The 16133-nt window shown below is 38.0% G+C and overlaps 1 protein-coding gene across 2 annotated transcripts in view; it reads right to left on the bottom strand.

Moving 5' to 3' along the window:
* The window catches only part of CHCHD3 (coiled-coil-helix-coiled-coil-helix domain containing 3), a 298848-nt gene that overhangs the window by 188663 nt on the left and 94052 nt on the right, over positions 1-16133 (bottom strand). The gene's annotated exons all lie outside the window — the stretch shown is intronic.

The following is a 16133-nucleotide window of genomic DNA, read 5'->3' as shown; positions in this document are numbered from 1 at the left end:
CAGCAGTTCGAGACCTGCCTGGCCAACATAGTGAAACCCCATCTCTACTAAAAATACAAAAATTAGCTGGGCATGGTGGTGTATGCCTATAATCCCAGCAACTTTGGAGGCTGAGGCAGGAGGATTGCTTGAACCTGGGAGGTGGAGGCTGCAGTGATCTGAGATCACGCCACTGCACTCTAGCCTGGGCAACAGAGCAAGACTCCATCTCAAAAAAACAAACAAAAAAAAAGCCATCTACATGACAAATATTTGAAGGTAACCATCATCTCTTTCTCCAGACTTACTCAACTCATCTGTTTACTGAATGCACACCAGGTGCTGTGCTAGGTATCGAGGACATAGTGATAAACAAAATGGAGAGGTCACTGTCCTTGCGGCTGTTACATCGCAGCAGAGAAGGCAGACATTAGAGAACTAATGAGGACATCTTTCCTCCCAGTAAGCTACCCCTATTTTCCAACAATCCTCATAGGCAAATATGGCCACACCCTTCAACGGCAGGGCTTCTCACTTCTGGGATGACTCCAAACTATCTGTTAGCTCCAAACTAAACCTAACACTCCAGACATGCTCTAGCAAAATAAGACAGGAGAACCTGGATCTGTACACAATACTAATTCTATTAATGAAGCATAAGATTGCATTAGATTTGTCAGTAGCCTCACCACACAATTAGATCATATTCAGTTACAACCCACTAAAACCCCTCATTGTACATGATAAAGATAAATTACTTTGGCACTGATTTTTGCCACAGTGCCTGCCACATAAAGGCATTCAGTAATCACCAAATCACTGAACATTTCAGTCTAATCTCATAGACAAAGATTTTCTGATTGCCTTTTCTTCTTTGAGAGAAAAACCCCACTATGCCAGTATATCCCTGAAGGTATAAGCTATGCTTTAAAAAGGAAAGGTAAAATTGTCATGTTGGTGTAAGTGAAATTCTGAGTGAAATCTACTTTATACATGCAAATGATGAGCACCAAATTCTACTCAGTACTTGCCTATCAAATTTTAGCTTTAGAAAGCTTTCTGAAAAAACCTAGAGATAAAAATTTTTGTTACTATTTTTAAATTGCTACATCATCCTGATACTCTGGAATTCTCAGAAATCGATCACAAAAAAAAAAAAATCACCTTGCGAGATATATTCCAAAGTTATAATGCTCTTCCCCTAAAAATCAAAACTTTGTAGCTTTGTGTCTTAAATAAAAAAAAGAGGAATAGAAACAAATTAAAATCTGTACTTCGAAATTCTCTCATGCAAAAGTAACCTTTGGGAAACTTCCTAAGCAGTAAGCATAGTGACACTCATACAAACCAAATTTCTCTAAATTATTTCACAAGGACCATACAATAAATTCAGCAATATCAATGATATCAATACATTAACTCCACTGGGTATGTGTAATTGTAAGAGAACAGCAATAATCAGAAGTCACACCACTTCCCTAGAACGGCAGTTCTAAAAGTACAGTCCACAAACCAGCTGCAGTAGCATCAGCTGGGAGCTTGTTAGAAATGCAGCTTCTCGGATACCACCCCGCACTTGCTGAATCAGAAACTCCAGGGATAGTGTCTAGCAAACTATCTTTTCATAAGCCCTCCAGAATTCTGATGCATGCTAAGGTTTGAGACCACAGCCCTTAATTACCAAAATGTACTTTTCCTCAAATAAATCCTGGAGATAAATGAAAGTAACATCAAAAATGAAGTGGTCCACATGAGAATATGGTGCAAATCACTGCTGAGGTTATCATATCAGATTACAACACTGTGTTTTTAAAGCATTTTTATGGACATCTTACCCATAAGTAAAAAAGCATTACCTATTTTTATATGTGAGGCGGAAACAAAATCATTTGTGGATCAACTACTATGGCCAAGCACTACGCTTTACATACATACATAAAATGTTCATTAAAATGCTATTAGTTCATGAACATAAAATGAATTCTGTACAACTAGATTATCACATCTACCACATTTGGTGTATCTAATTTTAAAATACTATTTATTTTAACAATTACTACATTTTTTTCCATTTTAGTTTACTTGGTATGACTTAGATCTTAATTACATATGGTGTTCTACATGCTTCAATTTTAAGAAAGACAGGATCATAAGGATTTTGGCAAGTTAGAAAAGCAAAACATGAGCACAAAAGCCTTCAACGTGATAATAAAAATAAACACATTTAGCTAGCCATGACTGGTACAGATATGCAAACTCTGGGTCCAAAACAAGGCTCTGTACTTACTGTCTGAATAAGTACTTTATTTAACCTCCACAAGTCCTGTTATTCTCATGACTAAAATGAATTAGTGTAATATTCCCTTACAGGATTCTATATAACAAGGATTGTAGTGCAATGCCCATAACATAACATACACTCAACAATGTTAGGTAAGTAGCAGTAATAATAACAGTACCCACAATGAGGGTAGGAATACAGAGAAAGCAGTGATTTTCCAAAATGAAGAAGACCATCTCCAAATTCACTAACTACAACGTCATTTTCATCACCTTTTCCAATTCTTCACCAGTAAGTTCTGCTTTATTTTTATAATCTCTAAAGACTTCTAAGATCACAAACTGACTCTTATAACTCCAGCAGCCCTGCCCTTTCACAAGCTGCTTCCTTTTCCTCTTGTCCATAGCTCCGTAAGGACAAGGATTTGGCCTACTTTTGTTCACTGCTATATCCCCAATACTTGTAAGTGCCTGCCACATACTAAGCCCGCAAGAAAAACTCGTTGATGTATGCATGTATAAATGAATGAATGAATGAATGAACAAACGAATGAATAAATGAATAAATGGCATACTTCCAACCACAAACAAAAAAAGGAAAAAAAACAAAAGGCTATAGTATATAAGAAACAACTAGAGAGACAAACTGTATCCTCCAACTGCCTAGCCACCATGTTAGATGTGGCACGTACGTGATATAATCCCAGGCTACACTAAATCACCTACAACAGGAGGTGCCACAACAGTCTAGAGCCCCCGCAACATCAACATCTAACTCTATTTGACACCTGGACTGAAAGAGGATTGGCAGTGGCATAGACTGACTAAAAAGAATATTATTATCCTTTCTTAATAAATAAATATACTTTCATTCATCCTTACAAATAGAACTGCACAAATTGTCAAATGTTTTTAAAGGAATGTCTACAAATTTTTAAAATAAAAAAACTGTTTTTAAGGTTTGTACAGTGACTGTTTAAGAAACCACATTTTTTGTCATCAGGGAGTTTGTCAGTAGGACTCTGAACAAATTCTCACTTGCTATCAACAACTTACCTGTACAACCTAACAAGCCTCCGTTTCCTCCACTTTAAAATTTGAAGGTTCAACTACTGTATAATCTTGTGGTTCCTTGCATATAAACATTTTTAAAACTCTATACCTTAAACATATTATTCCGCATTCCACAAAAATTCTTGAAAAAGGTGGTGGCAGGGGATAAATGAAAGAGAGGGGTATTATATTATCTCCCAGGCTGATACTGTTATAATTTCTACTCGATGGGCACATATACTTCTACTGCAATCCTGAGATCTCCTACTACAGTACTCAACAAAAACTATACACTGGCATAAATTTATTCAGTATATAATTATTAGGTGAGAGGGCTACTCTAGTTACTGAGAATAAAGTAGTGAGCAAGAGACACAGTCCCCACCTTCATGAGTCTTGATTACAAATAACAGATGCATTATTTTGAAAAAGTTAGGTGGGTATCTATGACACTGCATGGGTGGGACTGGTATTTAACTCAAGCTCTACAGGACATTAACTGAGCAACATGGGGAAGGAGAAAGTGTCTTAGGCAGAGGAAACACCAGTTGGGTCCAGAAGCACCAAGAAAGGATTTCCTTCAGTCAGATTCCTGTGACAGCCTTAGAAGGGTCTCTAAGGCTTGAAATCACCTCTGCAAAAATTTTACTTGCTTTCAAATTCTTTTGGAGGACAGAGCTTCAATGGTATACTGACTGAGGTTCAGTTTTGTCCAGTGTCCAAGGATTAGAAGCTTCTAAGTTGTACCATTTCCCATTTATAGCAATAGATTTGAAAATTCAAAATTGTACTGTTCTCCATTTCCCTAATCCTCCCCTCCAAAATATTGCACGGCAATTATTTTCTTCTAAGTTTCCTCTTTCACTGATTCCTGTAAATCCTTTAATGAGCTACAATGACTTTGCAAAGAAAAACTGCTTATGTTATCAGAAGCTCCCAATTCTTTTCAAAGTTTTCTCTCTGGTCCCTAGGTTTTATATCACATAAAGCTATGCTATTCAACGGCCATCTGCAAAGAGTAGATGCCCATGTAGCTGTCAATCAATTTTTCTCTTTTTGAACCAAATGAGATAGCCCTGCCATCTGGGCCTCTCTGAATACTACTGCCCAGATAGTGAAGTTGTAAAATCAGAAGCCATGTTGTTTGGGAAACACTTCACTAAGGAGAGAAGACCAAGGCTCTCACTGATAAGGGAACGCCGGACTTTACATGTAAAGGCAGGACATAAAGTAAGTCTTTCATTATTAACTTGGGTTTCCAAAGATTTAAGAATTATCTCAAAACAAAACTAAACATGCCAAGTATCGTACAGAATACGTCCTTTTTTTTATTTATTGGCATTTCCCATTTAATATTTTAGATGTCCTGCTCTAATATATTCTACATTAAGCTCCTGATTTAAGTTTCATTTAAATTTCTTTCTTTTAAATACATATCTCTCCTCATTTAAATTCTCTGGAGTTTCAAGCAAAGAAGTAGGAGTTTAGTGTAAACTTTTCTTATTTGCATTAAGTAATTGGATAGCTTGCCTAAGCTTAATGAAACAAATACCAGTCAGTGCTGGCCTTAGACCTCAAGCCCTAGCAACTTAGCTCTTTTCCTCAGTATATTGTCAATCAGGCAAGGGACTTGAGATACACCAGCAAAATTAATTCCTAAAAGCCAGCCAAATTTCCTATAATGAATATTATTACACGTCCTTTTAAATGGGAGAAAAAAATAAACTACTTATAAAACATTCAACTTTCATGGACATCTGGTATAAACTCTAGTTCTATATATTTCAGTCCCAGGGTAAAAAGTAGCCATATGACTTTACTCCCAAGAACCTAAAGGTTTTAAGAAAGTAGAAAGAGAATTTTAAAGGTAACTTTAGCAGGGCATTACAATATTGAACTTCATTTGCCTCCATAAGGGAGGCATTACTAGCTCTGTTTTTTGGGGTTTTTTTTGAAATAGGGTCTTGCTCTCTTGCCCAGGCTGGAGTGCAGTGGTATGATCTTGGCTCACTGCAACCTCTGCCTCCCAGACTCAAGCAATCCTCCCACCTCAGCCTCCCAAGTAGTTGGAACCACAGGTGCATGCCACCAAGCCTGGCTGATTTTTGTATTTTTGTAGAGACCAGGTTTCAGCATGTTGTCTAGGCTGGTCTTGAACTGGGCTCAAGCAATCCGGCCACCTCAGCCTCCCAAAGTGCTGAAATTACAAGCACGAGCCACCATACCAGCCACTATCTCCACTTTTTTTAACATGAGAAAAACTGAGAAGTACAAGAGGTGTGAAAGATCCTGATCTGACTTCCAAAGCCAGGCTTCTTAAACCTCCTACAGAGTAAACTCCCTTATAGGAATTAGTTTCCATTATATTACTTCACCTTTGTGGTCATGTAAGGACAGTTTTTAAATCTTACATTATTCACAGTTATTTTAAAATAGGCTTTTTAAAAATTTGTTTATACTACATTAAGTCAGAGTTTGCCAGAGTCTACATTATTACCACCCCCTTCCCAAAGTGGTTTGGCTTTCAATGGCCCTAAATGTTTCTCTGAATTTGGATACTGCTCATTTGGCCATCTACATTTACTTAGATTTATCTTCATGTAGGTTGACACATAAGTAATTCTATGCAATTCTAGCTTAGAAAATTACTTTATAATTTAATATATAAGGCCATATACTATGGAGAGAAAGTTGATAAGAACTTCAGATAATGGGTGAGAATAAATGGGAAACGGAGATTGCTAGAGATAAAGTGATTTGACTAAATTACTTATCCGTAACCATTATACACTGGCAATATCTACAAGATATTGCAATGCACTTGACTCAGAAGGACTGTTTCAAACACTGAGAGAGAAAAATGAGTGACTACAACCTCAAAGGTCATTTTAATGCTAACGATGAATTTTATTTTAATGCATCATATTTTGTCAGAACCTGCTAAACCGGCATGCGAGTCGACTGTTTACTATCCATTTTTAAACAGAAGAGCTGAGCTGGGTAATTCAATGAAGTAATTATTAGACTATTAAAAATCATGACAAAACAAGTATACAGCTTTCTATTAATAAGACTTGACAGAAATAAGGGAACAAAGAAGGTTCTCAGCTCAAATTGTTTCAAATCCTGGAAGAAAATATATGTGAACTGAGATTCCAAAATAAATACATGAACATGAATATAGCCGTTTTAAATTCATTTTTATTTATTTATTTACTTATGAGATAGAGTCTCACTGTGTCGCCCAGGCTAGAGTGCAGTGATGTGATCTCAGCTTACTGCAACCTCCACCTCCCAGATTCAAGTGATTCTCCTGCCTCAGTCTCCCAAGGCATGTGCTGCCATGCCCAGCTAATTTTTGTATTTTTAGTAGAGACAGGGTTTCACCATGTTGGCCAGGCTGGTCTTGAACTCTTGACCTCAGGTGATCTGCCTGCCTCAGCCTCCCAGAGTGCTAGGACTACAGGCATAAGCCACCACACCCGGCCAAATTCATATATAATATCTGCATGTGTAACAGATAAAGAGTTAGCATTTATTATACTTACTTGTGCCAGTTAACAGTTCTAAGCATTTGACAGGTATAACTCATGTAATCCTCACAAGAGCCCTGTTAAATCAATTATATTTCAAATGAAAAGCTGAGGCACAGAGAAATTATGTAAAACTGAGGCTTACAGAACTTCTAAGTACAGCTGACCCTTCAATAACACAGGTTTGGACTGTGTAAAACCACATATGTGAATTTTTTTCAATAAATATATTGAAAATTTTTTGGAGATTTGTAGCAATTTGATAAAACAGATTAACCACATATCTAGAAATACAAATTTTTTAAAGTATGTCATGAAAGCATAAAATATGTCGATTCCAGTCTATTTTATCATTCACTATCATAAAATATACACAAATCTATTATAAAAAGTTAAAATTGGCTAGGCACGGTGGCTCATGCCTGTAATCCCAGCACTTTGGGAGGCCGAGGTGGGTGGATCACCTTGAGATCAGGAGTTTGAGACCAGCCTGGTCAACATGGGGAACCCCTGTCTCTACTAAAAATATTTTAAAAATTAGCTGGGCGTGATAGCAAGCACCTGTAATCCCAGCTACTCAGGAAGCTGAGGCAGGGAGAATTGCTTGAACCCAAGAGGCAGAGGTTGCAGTGAGCTGAGATCACACCATTGCACTCCAGCCTGGGTGACAAAGCAAGACTCTGTCTCAAAAAAAAAGTTAAAATTTATCAAAATATATGCACACAAACAGACTGTATATGGCACCATCTGCAGTGGATGGAAATGTAAACAAAGGTAAAGATGCAGTATTAAGTCATAACTGCATAAAATTAACTATAGTACATATTGTATTGCTATAATAATTCAGTATTATAATCTCCTGTTGCTACTGAGGTAAGCTCAAGAGTTATGAGTATCTGCTTGACACACTATGTGACGCTAATCATCTCTAAGTGAGCAGTTTGTCTCTCCAGTAAATTGCAGGTTGCAGTAAAAAGTGATCTCTTGAGGTTCTCATGTATTTTTCATTGTGTTTAGTGCAATACTATTACCTTGCATCACATCATGGGACCGATACAAAGTGTCACTGGTGATGCTAGAAGTGCTCCCAAGAAGCAGAGAAAGTCATGACATTACAGGAAAAAAAGTTGAATTGCTTGGTAAGTACCATAGATTGACGTCTGCAGCTGCAGTTTCCTGCCATTTCGAGATAAGTGAATCCAGCATAAGGACTGTTGTAGAAAAAGAAAATTCATGAAGCCTTCAATGCAGTTATGCCAGCAAGCACAAAAATTTTGCATGTTTTGAGAAATACCTTTTAATCCTGTATTGAAAATACCACTTTTATGTGAATGCTGGATTACTAAGAAAGGTTCATCTATAGACTCTAACATGATGTGAGGAAAAGTCAAGTCTCCATTATATGACACCTTAAAGGAGAATTTAATACCAGCAAAGGATGGTTTGATAATTTGAGAAAGAGGTTTTACTTAAAAATCTCAAGCTAATACGAGAAGCAGCTTCTCCTGACCAAGAAGCAGCAGACCAATACCCAGATGCCACTAAGAAAATCACTGAGAAGAAAGGATAACTGCCTGAACAGATTTTTCATGCAGACAAAAGTGCCCTATTCTAGAAAATAAACGGCACAAAAGTCATTTATTAGCAAATAAGAGAAGAAAGTACCAGGACTTAAGACAGGAAGGGAGAGGCTGTCTCTACTAGTTTTGTGCAAATGCAGTTGAGTTTATGGCACAATTGTCATTATCTATAAAGCTGCTAACCACTGAGCCTTGAAGGGAAAAGATAAACACCAGGTGCCAGTCTTTGGGTTGTACAAGAAGGTCTACACAATGAGAACCTATTTTCCGGATAGGTTCCATCGATGCTTTGTCTCTGAAGTCAGAAAGTATGTTGCCAGTAAAGGCTATCCTTTAAAGTTCTGATATTGGACAATGCTTCTAGCCACCAGAACCCCATGAGTTCAACACTGAACACGTCAAAGTGGTGACTTACCCCCAAACATAATGTTTTTAATTCAGCTTGTAGATTAGAGGGTCATAAGGACCTTTATTCACTAGACATGATACTCTAAGAAAAGGGCTGTCAACTGTATGGAAGAGAACCCTGACAGAGAGAGCAACATGAAGTCTAAAAGGATTACATCATTGAAGATGCCATTGTTACAGAAAAACCCATGAAAGTCATCACGCCCAAAACAACAAATTCCTGCTAGAGGAAACTGTGTCCAGATACTGTACATGATTTACAACAGAGCCAGCCAGGGAAATCATGAAAGATATTGTGAACATGACCAAAAAAAGGTGGGGAGTGAAGGGTTTCAAGATACGGATCTTGGAGAAATTCCAGAGCTAACAGACACCACACCAGAGGAATTAACAGAAGGTGGACGACATGATGGAGGTGAGTGCTTTCAAAACAGTGCCAGACAATGAGAAGAAGATGTAGAAGAAGCAATGCCAGAACACAACTGACATGTAGAAACATTTTTAGAGAAACTTAAAAAAAGCAAAAAAGTCAGACAGAAATTACAAGGTCTGTCCTTCCATCTTTTCTGCCTCTACCACCAGAGACAGCAAGACTAACCAACCCTTCCTCTCCCTCCGCCTATCCAACCTGAAGACAAGGAGAATGAAGACCTTTATGATTATCCACTTATACTTAATAAATAGTAAATATATTTTTTGTTGCTTATGATTTTCTAACATTTTCTATTCTCTAGCTTATCATAAGAATACAGTATATAATACATATAATATACATAATATGTCTTAATCTATTTTGCTATTGGTAAGGCTTCAGGTCAATAGATAACTATTAGTAGTTCAGTTTTGGAGGAGCCAAAAGTTATACAGATTTTCAACTGCTCAAAGGGTCAGTGTTCCTAATGCTCATGTCATTCAAGGGTCATAAGAAACTTACCCAAAGTCAAATTTACCCAAAATAAAACCAGTGAAAGGTATATCCAGAATTAAACTCCACCCGACTTCAGAGCCTGAATTCTTAAAGAAAACACACACACACACACACACACACAAAAAAAAATATATCGATACCATTAAAATAAGTGGCATGGGGGTAGAACTTTGTCTTAGGTACCACTGTAACCAACACACACAATATAATACCTGGCTCTTGGCAAGCATTCAAAAAATATTTTGAAAGAATGAATACAGAGTGTGAGCCTGTTTTCATAAATATTATGGAACACAGGTACTCTTTATATAATGATTATTTAGCAATATATACTTTACATAATGGTAACTTAGCAATAAACAGCACTGTCTTAGAAAGTTTTCTGATCTGCAATCTAGCAAAACATCAGTACGGACGTCAGCAGTGGCCCACCTGGAGCAGCTACTGCAGCGACCCCCAGCTGCATTGGGGAAGTGTGGCCAGGGACGTGCGCTCTGCATAGCTGGCAGGTGCCTAGAATAGGTAGAAGCCCCATCCCCTTCCAAGTTTGTGGGGCAGAAGCCCTGCTTTCCTGGGCATCCCTGCGCTCTCAGGGGCCCAGGAAGCCTCTTGACCCTACAGGCTTAAAAGTCCCAGCTACTACGGAGGCTACAGCAGGAGAATCACCTGACCGCAGGATCTGGAGGCCACAATAAGCTATGATCACACCACTGCAATCCAGCCTGGGCAACAGAATGAGAACTTGTCTCTAAAAAAACCAAAGAAAATAAAAAATCATAATATAATTTTTTTAAATACAAATTTTTTAACATACAGTATAACAACTATTTACATAGTGCTTACATTGTATTATAAATACATCTAGAAATACTGTAAAGCATACAGGAGGAAATGCACCAGTTATATGCAAGTACTACATTATTTTACATAAGGAACTTGAGCATCTGAGGGTTTTGGAATCCTTAGGGATCCTGGAACCAGTCCTCCATGCATATCAAGGAAGTACTGTATTTAACCAGCATTAAGACCTGGTTCTGAATAAAACCAAGAGGACATTTAATTTGGTCATCTACATTTCTGTGTAAATACCATTGAAAATGGCACTCAGAATTTAACAAGGTTTCCTTCCTTTCCATAGGAACATAGAAAAGATGATTTTATTTTAATTCATAAGAAAATTTTGTCACAATCTCAAAATGGGCCTGCATAGCTTCAAAACGATGCAAGAGAAAAAAAAACTCAGCCCATAACTGAAAGCCTAGGACTATAATTATGGATTACCCACCGCCATAATCCTAAATAGCATTCATCTCCCCCTTCCAGATGATTGCCTCCCATTTATACTTCGTGTATTACTTTATACCTAAAGTCCCTATTTCAGTTCTCATTTGGGAACAACTACCACCTGTCCTGGATGCTCTTGGACCTTCTTAAATATATTCTCCTACTGCACTGAAAAAACACATTTATATTTGAAAAGTATTCTGATTTTAGTTCACAAGTTAATGTTACTATATCCATGGCTCTTGTACCCACTCTCTCTCAAAAAATCACAATCAAAACTACCTAGAAGGAATGTACACACCACCACAAAACACTGAAATGACCTATGTCCACTTCTTTGTCTAACTTGAACTGAGTCTTTACAGGCATCTTAAACCAAGATTATCAGTTTTTTATCTTAAAGTACACATCAAATTCATTCAATATATGGTTGAGTAATAGTGGGAATGGAGAGGTAAACACACCACCATTAAATTGTGCCAATATCAGCAGGGCTTAAAAATAACCTGCTTTACAGAATTTATGGGAGGAAATGCTGGTGGATGACCTGTTACTATTGTTTATAAAGTATCTATACCCCTCCCCTTGCATCCTATCCTGTAGTATCCTTCATTGGAATGGGCACTGCGGCTGTCTAGTTACTAAGATGCTAGAGATAGACAATCATGAAGTCAGCTGGAAGAAAAGGAACCTGAGGTCAAATGCAGGCATCTCTGGGCAAATCCCTTTCATGAACCCTGCTAGGCAAACTATCAACTCTTCCTCCAAGCAGCGGCCCCATACAAGAAGGACAGCTTAAGCCCTGGACAGATGACAATGTGAAATGGCTTCCTCCTGAAGACAGAAACTAGGACAATGGGTAGGGGTCTCATAAAGAGGACTGTAAGCCATGAAATAATGTGAGAATCTCAGTACACTTAACGTAGACAAAACATACATCAAGTCTTTTACACTATTTTGCACTCCTGTTTCTTTTTCGTAAGGGACACATTTTTGCCAGAACTCAAATTCTGAAATTATGTTCATTGATAAGGCTAGGCAAACCTTGGGCCACACAAAGAGATGACATTACCATTGTAAGCCCTATGGAGGAAAACAATCAATACTTCTCCTCTTCTCTTTATTTCAAAGGAACTTCCAGCTTGAACCAAACTGCAACCTCTCACTTAGCTTCTTAGATGTGGAGCCGAGAGAGGTGGCTGTGAGTGGCCTTTCTGTTCCCCTACACACACATACACACACACACACACACACACACACACACAATCACCTAACTCACTGTCTCTTTTTATACTAGATGTGCTAAATGTTAAAGCTTAGCATGCTCCTCCATGAAGTCAGAGTAAACATTTTTAAGGAAAAAATGATTATACAAAGTCCCTTATTATTTTTGTAAATCAACCAGACTTTGAATTTCTAATCATTTTTGATTCATACATTAAGCTGCTAATTTGATTGATACATAAAGGTTAATGACTGCTGTCTTAATAAACTGTACTTGTTATCATTACGTACTTTGTTTCTTTATTGTTTAAGTGTTTATAACCTTTGATTGTACCTTTTCTCACATTTCTTTCTGTTTGGCACAGCTTTGCCAATCCATTAATTTTTAACCTTTATTAAGGTTAAAACAAATTATATTGTTTTAACTGCATTTCACAGAAATACATAGCTCTTATTGTGCATGTGTTTTTTTTAACAACCAGGCAGCCTTGATCTTTAAAAGGTTAATTATGCCCAGTCACAATTATTAACAATATAACTGACACACCTATTTCTTCCATTTTATATTATGTTTAATATTAATTTTACTTTGTTATCTCTTTTTTCCTTTTCCTCATTTTCCTGGTTGTATCAAGTTACCATACACTCCCCCTAACTCCCGCCAAAAAAACTCATCCTCTTTTCTCTACTATTGTTTAAAAACACAGTTCCTACTATTTTTTCAACCACTACCCCAGCAAACCCAGTACGATGAAACAGTTTGAATACTTTGACTTTCCCCCAACCCGGTTCTAAACTAAGAGTTCAGTACTTTGAAACTCATTAGCACTTTATGAGATAATCCCAGTCTATCATTCATATACACAAGGCAAAGACTGATCCTCAGGGGTGCTTCCCATCCTCTCCATGTTCCCTCACATGGAGGTCTCTGTTGTAATTAATTTGGTTAGAATTCTTTTTTAAGTATTTTCCTAAGATGGACTACTGTGTTCAACATTTGGCTATGACTCCCAGCTTCTCACCTCTCTTCTACTCTCTGCTTCATGATGTTGGGGCTGGGAGTCGGGTGAGGTCTGTAAACACATTTCTGCTTCATAGCTGGGTCCCTATTAGGACCCAACATGGGATGCCAGAGGGAAACTGCAAAGGTGGTGGAAGAACAAGAAGCTCATTCCCGTTTGCTTCCCATCACGTCACTCAGGCCTTCCTGCTTCCCAGCAGCGGCAGCAGTTGAGTCTAGTCTGCACTTTGTTTGAGCTTGCAAAGTTAGCCTCAGTGCACCCCATTCTGGAGACACTGGCCCTACCTGCTGGCACACTCTTGAAAAATCTCAGTCCCAGACCCACAGGTCTCTCCTCAGAGGTCAGAGACAGCAGTCTACCAGCTAGGAAGTACTCCTCGAGACACCTAGGAGCTGTGATGTCCAATACAGTCACCATTAGCCACATGCGGCTACGGAGCCCAGAAATGTGGCTAGTCCAATCCAAGACTTGCCGTAATCATAAAATATAAACTGGATTTTGAAGACTTAGTATGAAAATAAATTTTATACTCATTATATGTTATTATTTTAGATATACTGAGAAAAAATAAATAGAATTATTTCCACATATTTCTTTTTACTTGTGACATAGTTAGTAGAAAATTAACTACAATGATGGCTCACATAATATTTCTGTTAAACAGTACTGCTTTAGAGCTACTTTTTTTGTTTGTTTTTGCCTTTTCAATTCTTAAATGCCTCATTAACAATTCTTACATTAAATTCTCTCTATAAAAATAACTGGTGCATTTGATCTCCTTAATGGACTCTGCCTGCTAGAGTTAACATTAAAAAATATTCTAAAACCTTGCATATCCATGGCCCTCTTTTTCACCCTAACAGCTGAATGAGAGTTCAACAGAGAATTCTGGCCTTTCAGTCCTTTTAGGTGTCATTCCATCTTCCAGCTTCCAGTTTAGCAGAAGAAAAGCCTAAACCCAAGCTGATCCCATTTCCTTTATAAATTAGTGTTCTTTCTGTCCAGAAGCTTATAAGGCTTTCTCTTTATCCTTAGAGTTCTGAAATGTAAGCAGTCTATGGCTAGGTATTCATGTTTTTTCATCAGTGCCTCCTAGAATAGTCTTTTCAATTTGCAGACTCCAGTCTTTCTTCAGCTCAGTGACATGTTGTAGATCATATAATTATCACCTCCTCTCAAACTCTTCCCTTTATCTCCTTCTAGAATTTAGTCTATTTCACCAAATATAACATGTATGAAGTTACTTTCCTCCAATCTTCACTATCTATGAAATCAAAATGCAACTTAAAATTGATGATGCATTAAAATCAAGTAACAATAGTTGTCAATGCCACAAACATCAAGCACCACTGAACTATTCCAAGAGTTCTTACAAGACACACCTCTTCTAAGTTCTCATTTATCTCTTTCTCTCTGGCTACTGTGTCCCATGGATGACTCCTTCTTTTCATCTGCCTATGCACCAGGGCTCGGGTCCCAGTGCTGGGCTGCCTTAAGCGGAAGGATCCACTCAGTGGTTGGAGATGAGGCAGCCTCTGCTGCTGAGGCCCAGTGGTATGCCACCAGCTGATGAGTTTGCAGGACCCTGTCCAGAAAACCTGGAGAAAGTCTCTCCCCATCCCTCACCCACCCAAACCAGTTGACAGGGACATGGAAACCAAAAGATTGTCTGAGGAACAGTCACAGAGACTGGGGCCAACTCTGTTGATCCCTGCACTTTGCCAGAACTAGCCCAATGGCGCACATCCATCGTCAGATGTGCTTCTGAGAAACAGCAGCTGGTGACTAGACTGAAGCTGATAGCAGAAGGCAGCAGAGATGCTTCAAGCCTCCAACTCCCTAGAATCCTCTCCATTTCTAAAATGTCTATTATACCTTAATTTTTTAACATGAAAGGGTTACTTAAAGAATTTTAGGGCAGAGTTAGTAAGTAAAAAGTGCAAGATAGGGCAATCTGGGGCACTGTACATTAGTTCTTATGGAAATAATTTCCTTTTCCACCTTTTCACTATAAGCTAACTTATTCTAAAAAGAAGCCCTGAGATTTAACATAGCCCCCTCTCCCTCTCCCTCTAAGTACTATATGAGGTCTTTCTATATATATAGGATGAAAACTACAAACACCAAAACAATCAAATAAGAGAAATTTGATACAGGGAGACAGAACAACATGGTCCAGTTTTGCAGCTCACTAACAATCATCAAACATAATGGAAAGACAGGTCTTAGACAATCAAGAAATAGACGAACTGCCTATATTTCAGAGCACGGCTTTGAGTAAATATTACACAGAAGTAAGTTCAAAATTACACTTCATGGCTAGCACCTATTCTATAATGTTAGGGAAAGACACCGCCAATTGCCATAATGGTCACCCAATCTGAGAGAAGAGTGGCATCCGTTTTTGAAAGCCAGGAGTCTAATGAAGTTGTATGAAAAAACAGAATGACCCCTCTCCAAAGGAATATATGCTGCGAGACCAATTTTATTCTCTAAAACTATCTGAAACCCACTCCAGCAAAAGGATAAATACCCTCTTATGAATCAAACTTACATCATTGAACACAATCACAATTGTTATTATTAGCTAGTTAAACATTGGCCTTAGAAAACAATTTCCAACAGTCTTACTTCTGAATAAAGATGGCCCTATATTTTTTACCTCAAATCCTTACAACCACAAAAGAAATTTCAAGAATTGAAGGGGCCTTATCCCTTAGACCAAGTTCATCACATTGTTAAAAGTCACCTTGGTATACACAGGGAGACCAACAGACACCCACCACACCTGCACCACAACGCACTCTCCTTAGATCACAGCAATCAATTTTCATGCCTCTCT

This window comes from Aotus nancymaae, unplaced genomic scaffold (assembly GCF_030222135.1).
Source record: "Aotus nancymaae isolate 86718 unplaced genomic scaffold, 86718_ANA_hifiasm-v0.15.2.pri h1tg000002l, whole genome shotgun sequence".
NCBI lineage: Eukaryota > Metazoa > Chordata > Mammalia > Primates > Aotidae > Aotus > Aotus nancymaae.
Note: the sequence above shows the minus strand (reverse complement) of the source record. Positions and strands in the feature narration are given on the sequence as shown.